Here is an 18,869-nt window from a genome sequence, read left to right on the forward strand (position 1 = left end):
TGCTCTGACTTCCCAGCATCTGTGATTGGACAGTAATGTAGCAGTGGCAGACTGATGCTTCCCTTTTTCCCTTCTATCAGCATATTACTTGTTCCTCCTGAACCAGTTTGCTGCTGTGCAGGGAATTACAAAATTTTATAAAAATCATATATAAAAAATATAAAAAATATATAGACAATATAGTATATGAGACACGTGCATTCAAAAGTATACTTATTAAATATCAAGGTGCTTATTAATATTAATATTTATGTCCCAAATATTTAATAGTGTATAAATTATATAAATATGGTATTAGTATTTTAGGTGCAACAGACAAAAAAAAGTGCTTATAGTGCATAAACTTAATTAAAGTGCAAATGCTGACCTTGGCGGTTGATGACGCACAATGAGCGAAATGCATTGTGGTTAATGCTAAACCCGGAACTAACAGAGGCATTCGAGGCAGTGGCTGGGACGCAAGCCGACCGGCATAAACGGAACAGGGAGAGAGATACATGAGGGAGCTGCAGATCCCCTGAGGATATCTTCTCAACACCCGTGACCCATACTGCTTAATTGCCCAGTGCCAGGAGGGCACAACAAAGAGTAAGAGGCAAATTGTTATCCTTAGTGTGTGTTTTTTACCAAATAAACAATATTTCACCATTGGAGGCTTTTTTCCTATCTTTATATGTATGGACTATATTGTCCACCTCGAGTAACGTAGGAGCAGGATATACAAAGTATCGAGGAGAGGTTTGATCCACCCAATTTAAAGGGATCACATGCGCTGGAGGTCCTTGTGACCTGTGGAAAGCTGGTAAGAGGCCACGTGTGACACACCCCAGCACTTGGAGCACTTTTTAAAGAAAGAATCAAAAGATCACAAAAAACGCACAATTTGGTTGCATGAAAAATCCAGAATCATAGAGACTTTCTTCACAAATTTTTGAGCACTAATAATTTTTTTCTTTATTTATTATATGTGAATATAACTTATTGGTGGAGATATTAAGCACTTTTATAATACTTAATAATTTATTGGAAAATCAAGGTCAGCATTTGCACTTTAATTAAGTTTATGCACTATAAGCACTTTTTTTTGTCTGTTGCACCTAAAATACTAATACCATATTTATATAATTTATACACTATTAAATATTTGGGACATAAATATTAATATTAATAAGCACCTTGATATTTAATAAGTATACTTTTGAAAGCACGTGTCTCATATACTATATTGTCTATATATTTTTTATATTTTTTATATATGATTTTTATAAAATACGTGACCAACTAATATTTATATCCAGCTAAAAGATCACCAGCGCCTCTTTACCCATTTTATATCTATTTATTGTTTTAAACAATTAAAGGGGCAGCAGGTTTTAATATCTTTAGAAAGAGCTAGGCGCCTTCGCCAACGTTTTTAGGGAATTACAAAAGACTGTATATTAGCACATTTCAGACACTTACTCTAGTTGCATTAAAAATACAGTTTTTGTCAAAAGAGCAGTTGTCAGGTATTGATGTTGAAAAAGAAAATATTACAAGCAATTGTCCTTCAAACTCACACCAATAATGTTCTGCGGGCTTTGTGTAGGACCATTTGAGTTCCTTCACACTAATCTTGTTAAACTGTATTTTTATGGATCACACTTTGTGCATAGGGGCACAGTCATGCTGGAAGAGATGAGGGCCTTCCCTAAAATGTCATAAGGTAAGAAGCACACAATTATATACATTGTCTTTGTATGCTCTACTGCCATCAGTTCCCTTCCCTGGAAACATCTGAGCTAAATAATTTGGACGGGAGTCTGCATAATTTTGGCCATATAGGTAGTTATTATGGTCAGATATCCACAAACCTTTGACAGTCGTAGTTCCAAACTCTTGTAATAGAACTAAATTTAAAATTTAAAACAGTAGTCATAATAGGTACATTTATATTTATCTTATTTTATTGATCCCTTAAAAGATGATGAAACAGGTAGCAATATCCAACCCTCCCTAAAGATGTTGCTAATTGTGCCAGTGAACCTGGAAGCCACCCATGGTACATTAGCTAAAGATTGTAATAGAGGCCCATTGGTATGTGTTTTTTTAATTTACTATGAAATCTCTTTCTTTATGGCTAACTCCAAATGAACAGTTCCTTCTATTTTGACAATGCAGATTCTTTGACTTTAGTTTGTTCAGAGATATTTTGTTCATCTTTTAATTGAAAATGTTGAAATCAATATCTAATTTTATACTCTGATTTACTCTTTGTGTTTTTAATGAGACATTTAGCATTAATGCCATGCAGTCAAGTATTGTTAAGCTGAATTAAGCTCATTACAGCATTTATACTTTAAACAAGACTTTCTGCTTCCCAGTAGCATAGGAATATCAATAATGCCCAACAATAGGGGAGGAAAACAAATCCCTTGTTAAGAGATTCTTTAAACTATAGAGTGTGCATATTTTGTACTAAAGATTCTAGTAATATTTGGTTTTATTTTTTCCTGGGCCCATTCACACTTAAGCACTCCACTACTTTAATGCACACATGTTATTACGCTTTGCGTTATGGCACTGTTCATTATGAATGGGCTCCCAGTGAACCAAAATAGATAAAAAGAGGTACATACATACCCTTTTTAAAAAATACAGGGGACCACAAAGCACGGTGTATGTGCCGTGGTTTGTTGTGGTGCAGGTGCATTGATATGCAGTGTGTAAATTGATATGCATTGTGTGAATTTATTGCATTTTTAACATCCTATTACAAATAAATGCTTGGGATCATACAGTATTGTAATGGCTACAGGATTGTCCAATACAAAAACAACCAAACTCATTTTAAAAGCTAGGAAAAAGAACATGAAGTTTGCTGCCCGAAGCAGGCAATCATATGAAAGCTCTCAATTATTTTAGTGTGGATAACTGCAAAAGTGTTTGGCATCTAAGGTACCACATTAAGTCCATCCTTTAAAGGGAACCACCTTAGACACTTCTTTACAGGGCACCACCTTAGACACTTGTCACTTCTCTTATAGAAATAATCGCATCTGCTTGGAGGATTAAACAGGACCCCCTGCACTGTTTTTTGTCTATTCAGGGTAGAGTGTGAAAGGTTTAGAACCTTTGCTAGGTTTCTATTGCTATCTAAAGCCTCATTGGAATTAAGATAGTAAGTAAGAAAATCTTCCAGATGGGGACAAAGGACCAAAAACATATTGTAGCAGAGTGTGAGATGCTTAGAACCTTTGTCGGGTTTACATTGCGATCCGATTTGCTCTCTTGTCGCCGAAAAATGGCTGACAAACATGTGTATGACGAAAAAATTAGTTTTGTTTAGATTCAATAATGTCATTTTTTAGTTCAGTTAAATTTGGTTGATTCCTTCAATTCATATTCTGGATTAGTATTCTGAATTTCTATTCAGAATTTGTTCAATGTATTTTTCAAATTATCTTTGAGTTTACCAATTTTTTTTCTCAATGTGAAATGTTCGAATCGATAAAGTTTGAATAGATCAAATCTAAAATTTACGATTTTTTTATTTTATTTTGGGGCAGCCGAGTAACAAAACATGTGATTTGTTATTTATACACATTGATCTTGTTTATATTATTAATACGTTTATTCAAAATATGTGAAGTGTTCTAATTAATAAAAGTAGTATCTCACCCTTTAACATTTTACTATGTACAATACTGTGCAAAAGTTTTAGCAAGCTGAGAAAAAATAATGTCAAGTACAAATGCTTTTAAATATTTATATTTTACCAGTTTATTTATTTTTTTTTTCACTTGCAAAGTGAACGAACAAAAGAAAATTCTTCATCAAATGATTACAATTACTCTTTAACCGCTTGCTGCCTGCCCGCCGTCATATGACGGCGGAGCGGAGCGACCATTATCCTGGGCGGCACTTTAAGCAGGGCAGGCGCGCGATCGCGTGCGCGCCGCCCTGCACTGCCGGTGTCGGGGTGTCCCCGGGACACCCCCCGTCACCGGCAGGGGGGAAACAGCCAATGGGCGTGGCTGTTTCCCACGTGATCGGCTGTGTTCCAATGACACAGCCGATCACAATGAAGGCGTCCACAAGATGGCCGCGCATGCGCGATCGGGAGCGCGCAGCACGGTCATGTCGGTGGCACTGTGTTCTGTAGGAACACAGCTGTCACCGGCGGTAGTAAACAGTCACTGACAGTGACTGTTTACTATGTGATCGGCTGTGAATCCATTCACAGCCGATCACAAAATGTAAACACAGAGCAGTAACTGACTGTTACTAGCTCTTCTCCCCTCATACAGTTTCCAGTATGAGGGGAGCAGAGCTAGAAATAGTGAGTTACTGCTCTGTACACCTGTCACAAAGTAAAATCACACAAATAAAGGTCCCCACACAGTCCTCAGCCCCCCCCCCCCAATGTCACCTGTCACCCAACAGTCACCTCATCAGTGCCCAGAAATTGACACCCATAACGTTCACATGTGAGCGCAGCGATCGCAGGCAGAATCACCGCGATTCTGCCCGCGATCCGGAAATTGTTGCAAATCGCGGGACACCTGTGCGTTGCCCGTAATTTGCAATAGCACCCCAAACGCTGTGCGATGTTGCCGCCATTTCCGCCTGCCGAATCGCGGTAACATCGCACAAACAACGCATGACGCCCAAAAAAGGTACAAGAGTTTCTTTGGGGCGTCATGCGTTGTTTGCGCGATGTTACTGCGATTCGGCAGGCGGAAATCGCAGAAACATCGCACAGCGTTTGGGGTGCTATTGCAAATCACGGGCAACGCACAGGCGCCCCGCGATTTGCAATGATTTCTGGATCTCGGGCAGAATTGCAGTGATTCTGCCCGCGATCACTATGCTCACATGTGAACTTAGCCTAAAGTTCACCGGTCACCAGAGACTGCCATCAGTACCGCCGTGCACCATCGCCCGTCACCTGTCACCCATCAGTGACCATCGCCCGTCACCTGTCACCCCATCAATCAACGTCACCTGTCACCCCATCAGTCATCGTCACCTGTCACCCCATCAGTCATCGTCATCTGTCACCCTATCAATCATCGTCACTTGACACCCCATCAGTGATCGTCACTTGTCACCCCATCAATCATCGTCACATGTCACCCCGTCAGTGATTGTAATCTGTCACCCCATCAATCATCGTCACTTGTCACCTCATCAATCATCGTCACCTGTCACCTCATCAATCATCATCACCTGTCACCTCATCAATCATCGTCACCTGTCACCCCATCAGTCATCGTCACCTGTCACCCCATCAGTCATCGTCACCTGTCACCCCGTCAGTCATCGTCACTTGTTTGCCATATACATGCAATCACTTACTGACCGCCTAACGACTATATGCGTCGGCCATTAAAAGCTAAATACTGGGGTTATGGCAGCAGATAGCCCCCATAACCCCGGTATTTTTTGAAACGGCGGGCGGTCGGCTTTCAGATAAGGGTGGTCCCAGTGGCGGATTCGCCGCGGAATTACCCTTACGGTGCAGGGGAAGAGGTGCCCCCCCTCCTGCCGCGTCCCAGACGTTTTCCCAGCTTACCGGACCCGCCGGCAGCGGGGAAAACTATCCGGTCCCGGATCCTCAGAGACAGGAAGTCGAGTGAGGGCAAGATGGCCCTCACATGACTATATGGTCTTGGAGGACCGGAGCTACGTCAAAAGACGTTGCCTAGCAACCGGTTTAAAGGGCAGCTTTTTTTTTTTTCTTTTTTTTTTTTTCCTCTTTCAACAATTTTTTTTTTTCTTTTTTAGTGTAGTTGTGTGGTGTGAGGTCTTTTTGACCCCAGATCTCACAATAAAGAGGACCTGTCATGCCTATTTCTATTACAAGGGATGTTTACATTCCTTGTAATAGGAATAAAAATGATCAAAACATTTTTTTTTTAAACTATGTAAAAATAAAAAAATAATAAATAAAATAAATAGGAAAAAAAAAAAATTAAAGCACCCTGTCCCCGTTAGCTCGCGCGCAGAAGCAAACGCATACGCAAGTCCCGCCCACATATGTAAACAGTGTTCAAACCATACATGTGAGGTATCGCCGCGATCATTAGAGCGAGAGCAATAATTTGAGCCCTAGACCTCCTCTGTAACTCTAAGCTAGTAACCTGCAGAAATTTTTAAAATGTTGCCTATGGGGATTTTTAAGTACCAATGTTTGGCGCCATTCTGTGAGCATGCGCAATTTTGAAGCATGACATGTTGGGTATCTAATTACTCGGCGTAACATTATCTTTCACATTATGGAAAAAAATTGGGCTAAATTTACTGTTTTCTTATTTTTTAGTTCAAAAAAGTGATTTTTTTTCAAAAAAAATCGCATTTGGAAGACTGCTGCGCAAATATGGTGTGATAAAAAATATTGCAACGATCTCCATTTTATTCTGCTAAAAAAATATATAATGTTTGGGGGTTCCAAGTAGTTTTCTAGCAAAAAAAATGATTTTAGCTTATAAACACCAAGTGTCAAAAATAGGCCCAATCTTAAAGTGGATAAATGGACAACTTTGTGTAAAGCGCTACTTGGATGTTAGGCCTATGTATGTGGCCAGGCTGTGAAAAAGTGTTACACATGTGGTATCGCCATACTCAGGAGGAATAGCAGAATGTATTTTGGGGTGCAATTTTTGCTATGTACATGCTATGTGTTAGAAATATTGCATAAATGGACAGCTTTGTGTAAAAAAAATGTGTTTTCATTTTCTTTCCACATTTTCCAAAAACTTGTGGAAAAAAAATGACATATTCAAAAGACTCATTATGCCTCAAAAATTATATGTTGGGCTGTTTGCTTTCCAAAATTGGTCATTTTATGGGGGTTTCCATTGTCCTGGTGCTCCAGGGCCTTCAAAAGTGCGATAGGTTGTCAGGAAATTATATGTGTAATTTGTGCTCCTAGAATGCCGGACGCTGCTACTTGGATGTTAGGCCTCTGTATGTGGCCAGGCTGTGAAAAAGTCTCACACATGTGGTATCGCCATACTCAGGAGGAGTAGTAGAATGTGTTTTGGGGTGTAGTTGCAAATATACATGTGCTGTGTGAGAGAAATAACCTGTTAATACGGCAATTTGTAAAAAAAAAAAAAAAAAATCTTCATTTTGCAAAGCATTGTGGGAAAAAATTACAATTTCAAAAAACTCACCATGCCCCTTATTAAATACCTTGGAATGTCTACTTTCCAAAAAGGGGTCATTTGGAGGGTATTTGTACTTTCCTGACTTTTTAGTGTCTCAAGAAATGAGATAGGCCTTCAGTACATCAGGTGTGATCAAGTGTGATTAATTTTCAATGATTCGCACCATAGCTTGTGGACTCTATAACTTTCACAAAGACCAAATAATATACACTTATTTGGGTTATTTTTACCGAAGATAAGTAGCAGTTTAAATTTTGGCCAAAATTTGTGAAGAAAAATTACTAATTTGCAAAATTTTATGACAGAAACAAACAAAAAAAAATGTGTTTTTTCACGATATTTTCAGTCTTTTTTTATTTATAGCACAAAAAAACCCAGTATTGATCAAATACCATCAAAAGAAAGCTCTATTTGTGTGAAAAAAAGGACACAATTTTTGTATGGGTACAGTGTTGCATGACTGAGTAATTCTCAGTCAAAATGTGAGAGCGCTGAAAGCTGAAAATCGGTCTGGGCAGGAAGGGGGTGAAAGTGCACTGTAGGCAAGTGGTTAAATCCCCTTTGGCTTAACAAAAACAGAATTATTTCAGAATGGTACACTAATAACACAAACAGTGTTTGAGTTCAACAGTATGTTTAAAGTTTGTAAAATTCAAGTCAAATTTCAATTTGAATTTTGGAAATTAGGACAAATTTCGTTTCGTTAGTCCGAAAATTCGGTAAAATTCATCTCTACAGTAATTTGGGAATTCGGATATATCCAAAGCTCCAAATAACGAAAAATTTGTCCGAATATTAATTTGAAACAAAACAAATCGGACATGTCTACTGGCTGAGGTTTCTCTGTGAGGGCATAGCTAAAACAGTGTGGATTTGTTGTGATGAGTATGGGCCAACAAGGCCAGGTTTTATTACCACTAATTGCAGATCAGTCACTCACTGGGTAGTCAAAATGGCAGTTGTTGCTCTACCTCCACTGTTATTTGAGTGATGGTAAGGTAGTCTACTCTACTGCAGTTCTCCTGCTTTTGCTGAGTTTGTATGGCTTACTCTGACCCTTTGCACCTTACAGTACTCTGCCCACTCAAATCATCTGTCACACTGGTTTGGTGTTGCTGTGGTAGCATGTAGTGTGTAGACATAGCAGTTCACAACACAGCAAAAGATAGCCCAAGCACTTCTTCTGTTGACCTCTTTTTAATCCCACTCCCTTTCAGCTGCCAATACTGTATGTAACACTATCTTGATGGAATGCTGCAGGGTGGAAGCAGGGGCTTTCTTCTTGATGAGAGTTTGTGGTATCAATGGCATTAATGATGATGCATGATGCAAAAAGAGGCTAGCTGGACTCTAGGATATTACAGCAGTTCTCCTGAGCAGCAGTGCCAAAATTTAAAATAGGAAAATATGGACAAAATGGGTATATGCTAGCATTGTTTAAAAACTAGATATAGAACAGGTTTCAACCCTATTGAGTTTACATATACTGTAGAAACATTAGATATCCACCAAGAAAGGAATAAACAGGTGTTCAAAAAGAAACGCCTGTGTATAATGTGGACTTTAATGGCACAACATGAGACACATATCACAGGTATATTTTCATAAAATGTAATTTATTCAACAATCATCTAAAAACATATCTATTAACCACTTTAGCCCCGGAGGATTTTGCTACTTAATGACCAGGCCACTTTTTTCATCTTGGCACTGCGTGACTTTAACTGAAAATTGCGCGGTCATGCAATGCTGTACCCAAACAAAATTTACATACTTTTTTTCCCACAAACAGAGCTTCCTTTTGTTGGTATTTGATCACCTCTGCACTTTTTATTTTTTACGATATTAATAGAAAAAGAGCAAAAATTTTGTGAAAAATTTACATTTCTACTTTGACTGTTAAAAAATATCCAATACAGTGCCTTGTGAAAGTATTCGGCCCCCTTGAGCTTTTCGACCTTTTGCCACATTTCAGGCTTCAAACATAAAGATATAAAACTGTAATTTTTTGTGAAGAATCAACAACAAGTGGGACACAATCATGAAGTGGAACAAAATTTATTGGATATTTCAAACTTTTTTAACAAATAAAAAACGGAAAAATTGGGCGTGCAAAATTATTCAGCCCCCTTAAGTTAATACTTTGTAGCGCCACTTTTTGCTGCGATTACAGCTGTAAGTCGCTTGGCAGAGGCGGCTCTAGGCTTTGTGAGGCCTAGGGCAAAACCTTGACATGAGGCCCCGCTCGTGCCCATAATGGGAAAAATAATTCAAGCGATAAAAATGAACTGTATAAATTGCATATATAAAGAGCATTATCCTTTGTACTATGAATTCACAGTTTCTAGAATGTTCCAATTCTTCCTTAATCAAAGATCATTAAACATTGGGTATGTATATATATATATATATATGTCTGCTCTTACATCACAGTCCCCAGCATTTCCCTATAGGTCATGATTCCCTGAGTCCCTCCTTACATCAGAGTTCAGTGTCCCCCCCTTACATAAGAGTTCTCCTTTAAATCAGATTCCCCCCAGCATATTCTCCTTACATCAGAGTCCACAGAATTCCTATTTACATTAGAGTCCCCCTCTTAAATCAAATTTCACAGAGCCCCCTTTACATCAGAATCTCCAGAGTTTCCCCCTTACACTGTAAGAGGGAACTCTGAAGACACTGATGTAAGAGGAGTTCTGGGAACCCTGATTTAGGGGGAATTTTGGGGACTCTGAAGTAATGGGAGTTCTGGGAACCCTGATTTAAGGGGGAATGCTGGAGACTCTGATGTAAGGAGAGTGCTGGGAACCCTGATTTGAGGGGGAAAGCTGGGGACTCTGGTGTAAAAGTGAACTCTGTGGTCACCAAAGCTCCCCCGTGAATCAGAGTTTCCAGTGTCCCCCTTACACTTCCCTTCCTCAGTCCGCCATGTAATGTTCTGGTACCTTTGGGTACCCTAATTACTCTTTCATAAGTGTATGCGCCCCACCATTCTCTTTTGGTAAGGTGCGCATACACCTTTAAGACTGATGCTGTCATCACTGAGCGCCGGACTGGATGGCTATTTAGATCGCCGGCTCTCACTCACATGTGTTCGTTCAAACTGCTTTGTGCCTTGATGCTAACCTGTCTTGAAGCTCTCATGCTTGCAAGCATACCTCGCTGTCGGAACCACGCTGCGCTGATCCCTGTATCCCGCTAGCGGATCATCCGCTCTTGCCGAACCTCTCCTCTGCTACATTGCTATTCGTGATAAGTACCCCACAGGGGAAACCTCTATAACCTTCATACTAAAGCTTACACTATCTAGCTCTGCATACTAAGGACTATTACTACATCTGCATTATCTAAGATTGCTAGCTCTTGAGCCTACTACCACCTGTTCTTGCACTGGGTTGATCTCTCTTGTATGTCCACCTGCTACTCTGTCATCTGCTACCATACATGATTGCTAAACCTATCTGCATCCCATCTGCTACTATCTTACTTTCAAGAACATTTCCTTTCAAGTGTCTGTCATCTACCATCTCTACCCAACCTGTCTCTTCAGCCTATCATCACTGTGTTACTATATACATAAGTCACTCTAGGAAACATCTTATTGAGTGTGTGTATTTACTTGCTGAATTGAGATCATCCACACATGATGAGTCAATGGGAGTTGGGATTGGTGTCTCAGCGTTTCTCTACATGACTACTGAAGTGGAATATTCCTGCAGCTGAAAATCCACATCATACATAAAACGCAGGAGCGTTACAGATTGAACGAACCACAAATGGATTCAGCAGAAATAACCACACAGATGACACAATTAAAACAGCAAGTAACTGCGTTAATACACGCACTTGCTGAATTAAAAGAAGACAATCAGGCTCTGTCGCAGCAGGTAATTAGACTGACACAACTTACCACTGCTCAGTCCCCTGAACCCAAAATAAATCCTCCTTTGGTATTTACAGGCGATCGCAAAAAATTTAGCGAATTTAAAAAAGCATGTGAGTTACTTTTCTTGCTAAAACCCCGTACCTTCCTTACTGATCACATTAAGGTTTGTACTATTATTTCTTACCTAACAGGCGATCCTCGGGCCTGGGCAGACTCTCTTTTTGAGAAAAGCGACCAGCTTCTCAACTCCTATGCCTTGTTCCTAGCAGAACTCACTAGCCTATATGATGATCCCAATAGGCAGAGTACTGCCGATCTTCAATTAAGATCCTTGAAACAAGGTGGGAGACCTGTAGAAGACTTTGTAGCAGAATTCAAGAGATGGACCCTTGATTCAGAATGGAATGATGCATCTCTGAAAACCCAATTTAGGCTTGGCCTATCAGAGGCCATTAAAGACGAGCTCGCCCGAGCGGATCTGCCAAAAACCCTGGATGCATTGATACAACTCAGTATCACCATAGATAGAAGACTACGAGAAAGAAAGGCTGAGAAAATGGGAATGCCATTATCCAGTTCTTCTCGGATTTCGGCCGTTGACCCCATTCCTATGGAGGTAGGAACCATACGCCCACCTCTATCAACTATGGAAAGAGCCAGAAGACGATCTGGTAATCTCTGCTTGTACTGTGCATCCCCGGATCACAAGATAAACGTCTGTCCCCTAGTCTACAAAAAGAAGGGTGAGTGTTCGCATGTCCTCCTAGGGGGAATGACAACTTCAATCACTAACCCTTACCTTTCTGTTTGCTTAACATTACAGTGGGACCAGAACAGGATTACTACTAAGGCCATGATTGACACAGGATCTTGTGGAAATTATATTGACATACGTTTTGCTGCTTTAAATAAAGTTCCTATTATTTCTAAGCTTAAACCTGTCTCAGTGAGTCTTATTAACGGTGTTCCTTTATCCTCTGGTCCGATCACTGATCAGACACAGGCACTCCTAGTCACTACTAACGGGTCTCATATGGAGACCACTACCTTCGATCTAATACCTTCACCCCACTTTCCCATTGTTTTGGGACTTCCCTGGTTGCACACACATCAACCAACCATAGATTGGAAGGAACGGACCCTGGCCTTCCTCTCTTGCTATTGCGAGGGTACGTGTAACTTCCCGTCTTTCGGGAAGATCCTGTCTGTGGTGACAGATGAGATTGCACCACTATGTTATCAGGATCTCTCTGAGGTTTTTCTTGAGAAAAATGCTCAAGCACTACCTCCCCATCGAGACTATGATTGTAGCATTGATCTACTCCCAAATAGCAAATTGCCGTTCGGTCATGTTTATCCTCTTTCACAGGATGAACTTTCCCATCTCAAAGACAATTTGGATAAGAATTTGAAGAAAGGTTTTATTAGACCTTCCACTTCTTCCACAGCAGCAGGACTCTTTTTTGTCCGCAATAAGGACTCAAGTCTCAGGCCTATTATCGACTATAGGCAATTGAATGCTATTACAATAAAAGATCGCTATCCTCTACCGCTTATCCCTGAGCTCATTGAGCAGGTGCGTGGAGCTACCTATTTTTCAAAATTGGACCTGAAAGGAGCATACAATCTCATTCGAATCCGTGATGGACACGAGTGGAAGACTGCATTCAGAACCAGATACGGACTGTTCGAATATCTTGTAATGCCATTCGGGCTATGCAACGCCCCTGCAGTTTTTCAACGATTTATAAACAATATTTTCAGAGACTTACTAGATGTCTGTGTTGTGGTATATCTGGACGATATACTTATATATTCACGATCACTGTCTGAACACATAAGACATGTAAGACTAGTATTATCGAGATTGCTTGCACACAACCTTTATGTGAAACTGAAAAAATGCTTGTTTCATAAAGAAGAGGTACTGTTTCTAGGCTACATCATATCCAAAACAGGAATCGAGATGGACATGAGTAAGATATCCTGCATTCAGGATTGGCCTACACCAACCACACGCAAGGCGCTACAGCGATTCCTTGGATTTTCGAATTTCTACAGGAAGTTCATCAGAAACTTCTCTGCCATTGTGAGACCCCTCACACAGCTCACTAGCATTAAAAAAACATTCAAATGGTCAGATGAAGCAAATAAAGCTTTTCACCTGTTAAAGACAAGGTTTACTTCTGCTCCCATACTACGCCATCCAGACCCATCCCTCCAATACATTCTGGAAGTAGATGCGTCAAACATGGCAGTAGGAGCAATACTCTCCCAACGACCAACTCACACTTCACCACTTCTTCCAGTCGCCTTTTTTTCTAAATCCCTAAGCAGTCCAGAGATAAATTACCCCGTGGGTGAAAAGGAACTGCTTGCTATAAAATTGGCTCTGGAGAATTGGCGACATCTACTCGAAGGCACCCAATTACCAATACTTATATACACGGACCATAAAAATCTCCAATATCTTCAGACTAACAAAACTCTCTCTCACCGACAGGTACGATGGTCACTATTCTTTCTAAGGTTTAACTTCCTAGTGACCTACACACCTGCAGATAAGAACAAAAAGGCGGATGCACTATCACGACTAACTGAAGAAAAATCCCTTCCGTTCCTATAATACCTCACAAACGCATTATTGGAGTTGTCCGTTCCTTGAAGGAAGAGGTTTTGCATGGTATAAGTTTGGATTCACCCCCACCACAACTAAATACTGATACTACAACGACAAACTTTACATACCACCTACCATACGCACCAAGATCTTGGAATTATCACATGATGTGCCTATGGCAGGACATATGGGTATGACAAAGACTCTTAATCTGATTACCAGGCAATTCTGGTGGCCTGACATGAAAACATCTATACAAAAATTCGTCTCTTCATGCAATGTCTGTGCCAGGTCCAAAATTGACACTACGAGACCATCCGGTCTACTATGCAGTCTACCAATACCCCAAACTCCATGGGAAGTTGTGTCCTTGGACTTTATAGTGGAATTGCCTCCTTCCAAAGGATTTAATACCATCTTAGTGTCAGTGGACCATCTGACAAAAATGGCACATTTCATTGCTATTCGCAGACTACCTTCGTCCAAACAAACGGCAGAACTCCTGATGAAACATGTCTTTAAGTTACATGGTATCCCAAAAACTCTTCTGTCTGACCGTGGATCACAATTTATTTCCAAGTTCTGGCAAGAACTATGTCACATATTACGGATCGAGCGGAAGCTCACTTCTCCTTACCATCCGCAGACCAACGGACAGACTGAAAGAGTCAACCAATGCATCGAGCAATATTTACGTTGTTACACTTCTTACCAACAGGATGATTGGGTGGATCTTCTCCCTCTGGCAGAATTTGCCTACAACAACGCAACCCACAGTACGACCAAGCAGAGTCCGTTCTACTTGAACTATGGGTTTCATCCCTCTATTCTTCCACCACGCATCCTTCCTTCAAATAACCCAGTAGCCTCAGACTATCTTACCCAAATAAAGGACTCTCTGGGTTTGCTTAATACTACCATTGAACACGCTCATAGTCAACAAAAGAAGTACTATGATCTTCGCAGAAGACCTTCTCTTGAGTACGCTATCGGGGACCTCGTTTGGCTCTCAACAAAAAATTTAAGACTGAAAATCCCTAGCAAAAAGCTTGGACCTCTGTTCTTGGGACCTTTCCCAATCAAGAAACTTATTGGAAAAGCTGCAGTACAGCTTACATTGCCAATAGACCTCAAAATACATCCCATTTTCCATGTGTCGCTACTGAAGCCCCATGTTCCTGACCAAGGAATAAGGCCTACTATCCCACCTCCTCCTCCTGTACAAGTTGAAGGTGGAGAAGAATATGAGATAAAAGAGATTCTGGATTCTCGTATCCACAGAGGAAGACTTCAGTACTTGGTTCGATGGAAGAACTATGGGCCCCAAGACGACACCTGGCTAAACACCTCTGACATACATGCCTCTAGATTAATCCGCAATTTTCATGCGAAGTACCCAGACAAACCAGCTCCAGAGGCCTTCAGGAGCCGGCCTTAAGGGGGGGGTACTGTAATGTTCTGGTACCTTTGGGTACCCTAATTACTCTTTCATAAGTGTATGCTCCCCACCATTCTCTTTTGGTAAGGTGCGCATACACCTTTAAGACTGATGCTGTCATCACTGAGCGCCGGACTGGATGGCTATTTAGATCGCCGGCTCTCACTCACATGTGTTCGTTCAAACTGCTTTGTGCCTTGATGCTAACCTGTCTTGAAGCTCTCATGCTTGCAAGCATACCTCGCTGTCGGAACCACGCTGCGCTGATCCCTGTATCCCGCTACCGGATCATCCGCTCTTGCCGAACCTCTCCTTTGCTACATTGCTATTAGTGATAAGTACCCCACAGGGGAAACCTCTATAACCTTCATACTAAAGCTTACACTATCTAGCTCTGCATACTAAGGACTATTACTACATCTGCATTATCTAAGATTGCTAGCTCTTGAGCCTACTACCACCTGTTCTTGCACTGGGTTGATCTCTCTTGTATGTCCACCTGCTACTCTGTCATCTGCTACCATACATGATTGCTAAACCTATCTGCATCCCATCTGCTACTATCTTACTTTCAAGAACATTTCCTTTCAAGTGTCTGTCATCTACCATCTCTACCCAACCTGTCTCTTCAGCCTATCATCACTGTGTTACTATATACATAAGTCACTCTAGGAAACATCATATTGAGTGTGTGTATTTACTTGCTGAATTGAGATCATCCACACATGATGAGTCATTGGGAGTTGGGATTGGTGTCTCAGCGTTTCTCTACATGACTACTGAAGTGGAATATTCCTGCAGCTGAAAATCCACATCATACATAAAACGCAGGAGCGTTACACGCCACAGTCTAGGGCACAACAAGTCCCACTGCAGAAGGCTGCCATAGCCTGAGTCCCCACAGAGGGCACTGTAAATTCCATTATAGTGCACTGACATTCCTCCCTGAGGAATGAAAGCCTGCTATACTTGGACTTGTACTGCTCTCTGTAGGGGACTGAGGAACTACTGCCTGCTATGCTAAGACTTGTAGTGCCCTCTGTGGGGACTAAGGCATGGCAGCCTGCTATTCTGGAACTTGTAGTGCCCTCTGTGAGGAACTGAGGATTCCTCAGTCCTCCACATTGTAGGGCACTATAAGTCCCAGCATAGTGGGCTGTCATTCCTCAGTCCCTCACAGCTGGGGGGAAAAACAACACAGAGTTAAACATCTAAAGGACAACTCCAACCAAAACTACCAATAATGTACAGAGTCCACATGCTATATCATGTCACAGCCCCGCTACCCCTCACTTTCCACCTCGGGTGCTGTCATTGTGTAGGGCTCCAGCTCCACCATGTTTGGCTTTGATGTCAGATATCCAGGACTGGCTCAGCTCCACTTTCTTCCCTGGCAACTGACTCTGGCGTCATGGGGGCACTCTCCTCCTCCCCCAGCCACCCACCCAGGGGCCCTCAGCTTCTTACTCCGCCACCCAGGGGCCCCTCTCATTTTCCTCCAGTCACCCAGGGGCCCTCACCTTCACCTCCAGCCACCCAGGGGCACTCTCCTTCTCTTCCAGCCACCCAGGGTTCCTCTCCTTCGCCTCCTCCAGCCACCCAGGGTCCCTCTCCTTCTCCTCCTCCAGCCACCCAGGGTCCCTCTCCTTCTCCTCCTCCAGCCACCCAGGGGCCCTCACCTTCTCCTCCTCCAGCCACCCAGTGGCCCTCTCCTTCTCCCTCAGCCACCCAGGGTCCCTCTCCTTCTTCCTCAGCCACCCAGGGGCCCTCTCCTTCTTCCTCAGCCACTCAGGGGCCATCTCCTTCTCCCCCAACCACCCAGGGGCCATCTCCTTCTCCCCCAGCCACCCAGGGGCCATCTCCTTCTCCCCCAACCACCCAGGGGCCATCTCCTTTCCCCCAGCCACCCAGGGGCCATCTCCTTTTCCCCTAGCCACCCAGGGACCCTCTCCTTCTCTTCCAGCCACCCTCTCCTCCCCCAGCCACCCAGGGCCTTCTTCTTCTCCTCCTCCTCCTCCACCAATCATTCTAAGACTCCTCACCCCCTTTACTTAGTAGACACCGCAAATCTATGACCAGCCTGCAGAGTGACAAGTTGGGGCCTGGTTACCTTTATGTTCCAGAGCAGAGTGAGCTGACTGGGCAGTCACTTCCTACTGATACGGGTACACGCCCACCGATTCCTCCACATCTTAGGATTACATGATCAGACGGCCAATCCCCAGGCAGAGAAGGCGGGGTAACTGTCAGCGGACAACAGACACCTGGCAGCCGCAGTGAAGGGACTGCAGCAGACTGCTGCAACTTTTATATCCGAGGATTTAAAGCAATCTTTTACTTGGGAGATTTCCCTGACTACGCCCTTCTAAATTTTGTCACTCCGCCACTGGCCGCGAGACCCCTGTAGGTGCGAGGCCTTAGGCGACTGCCTAATTTGCCTAATTAGAGAGCCGCCTATGTCGCTTGGGGTAAGTCTCTATCAGTTTTGCACATCGAGAGACTGAAATTTTTGCCCATTCCTCCTTGCAAAACAGCTCAAGCTCAGTGAGGTTGGATGGAGAGCGTTTGTGAACAGCAGTTTTCAGTTCTTTCCACAGATTCTCGATTGGATTCAGGTCTGGACTTTGACTAGGCCATTCTAACACCTGGATATGTTTATTTGTGAACCATTCCATTGTAGATTTTGCTCTATGTTTTGGATCATTTTCTTGTTGGAAGAGAAATCTCCGTCCCAGTCTGAGGTCTTTTGCAGACTCCATCAGGTTTTCTTCCAGAATGGTCCTGTATTTGGCTCCATCCATCTTCCCATCAATTGTAACCATCTTCCCTGTCCCTGCATAACGTTTTGCATTGTTGCCAAAAAGTTTGATTTTGGTGTCATCTGACCAGAGCACCTTCTTCCACATGTTTGGTGTGTCTCCCAGGTGGCTTGTGACAAACTTTAAACAACACTTTTTATAAAAAATCTTTAAGAAATGGCTTTCTTCTTGCCACTCTTCCATAAAGGCCAGATTTGTGCAGTATACGACTGATTGTTGTCCTATGGACAGAGTCTCCCACCTCAGCTGTAGATCTCTGCAGTTCATCCAGAGTGATCATGGGCCTCTTGGCTGCATCTCTGATCAGTTTTCTTGTATGAGCTGAAAGTTTAGAGGGACGGCCAGGTCTTTGTAGATTTGCAGTGGTCTGATACTCCTTCCATTTCAATATAATCGCTTGCACAGTGCTCCTTGGGATGTTTAAAGCTTTGGAAATCTTTTTGTATCCAAATCCGGCTTTAAACTTCTCCACAACAGTATCTTGGACCTGCCTGGTGTGTTCCTTGTTCTTCATGATGCTCTCTGCGTTTTAAACGGACCTCTGAGACTATCACAGTGCAGGTGCATTCATACGGAGACTTGATTACACACAGGTGGATTCCATTTATCATCATTAGTCATTTAGGTCAACATTGGATCATTCAGAGATCCTCACTGAACTTCTGGAGAGAGTTTGCTGCCCTGAAAGTAAAGGGGCTGAATAATTTTGCATGCCCAATTTTTCAGTTTTTTACTTGTTAACAAAGTTTGAAATATCCAATAAATTTTGTTCCACTTCATGATTGTGTCCCACTTGTTGTTGATTCTTCACAAAAAATTACAGTTTTATATCTTTATGTTTGAAGCCTGAAATGTGGCAAAAGGTCGCAAAGTTCAAGGGGGCCGCATACTTTCACAAGGCAATGTATATTCAATATTTGTCATGTATTTAGGCCAAAATGTATTTAGCTAC

The sequence above is a fragment of the Pelophylax lessonae genome (genome assembly GCF_965119305.1).
Source record: "Pelophylax lessonae genome assembly, chromosome: 4".
NCBI classification, from domain to species: Eukaryota; Metazoa; Chordata; class Amphibia; order Anura; family Ranidae; genus Pelophylax; species Pelophylax lessonae.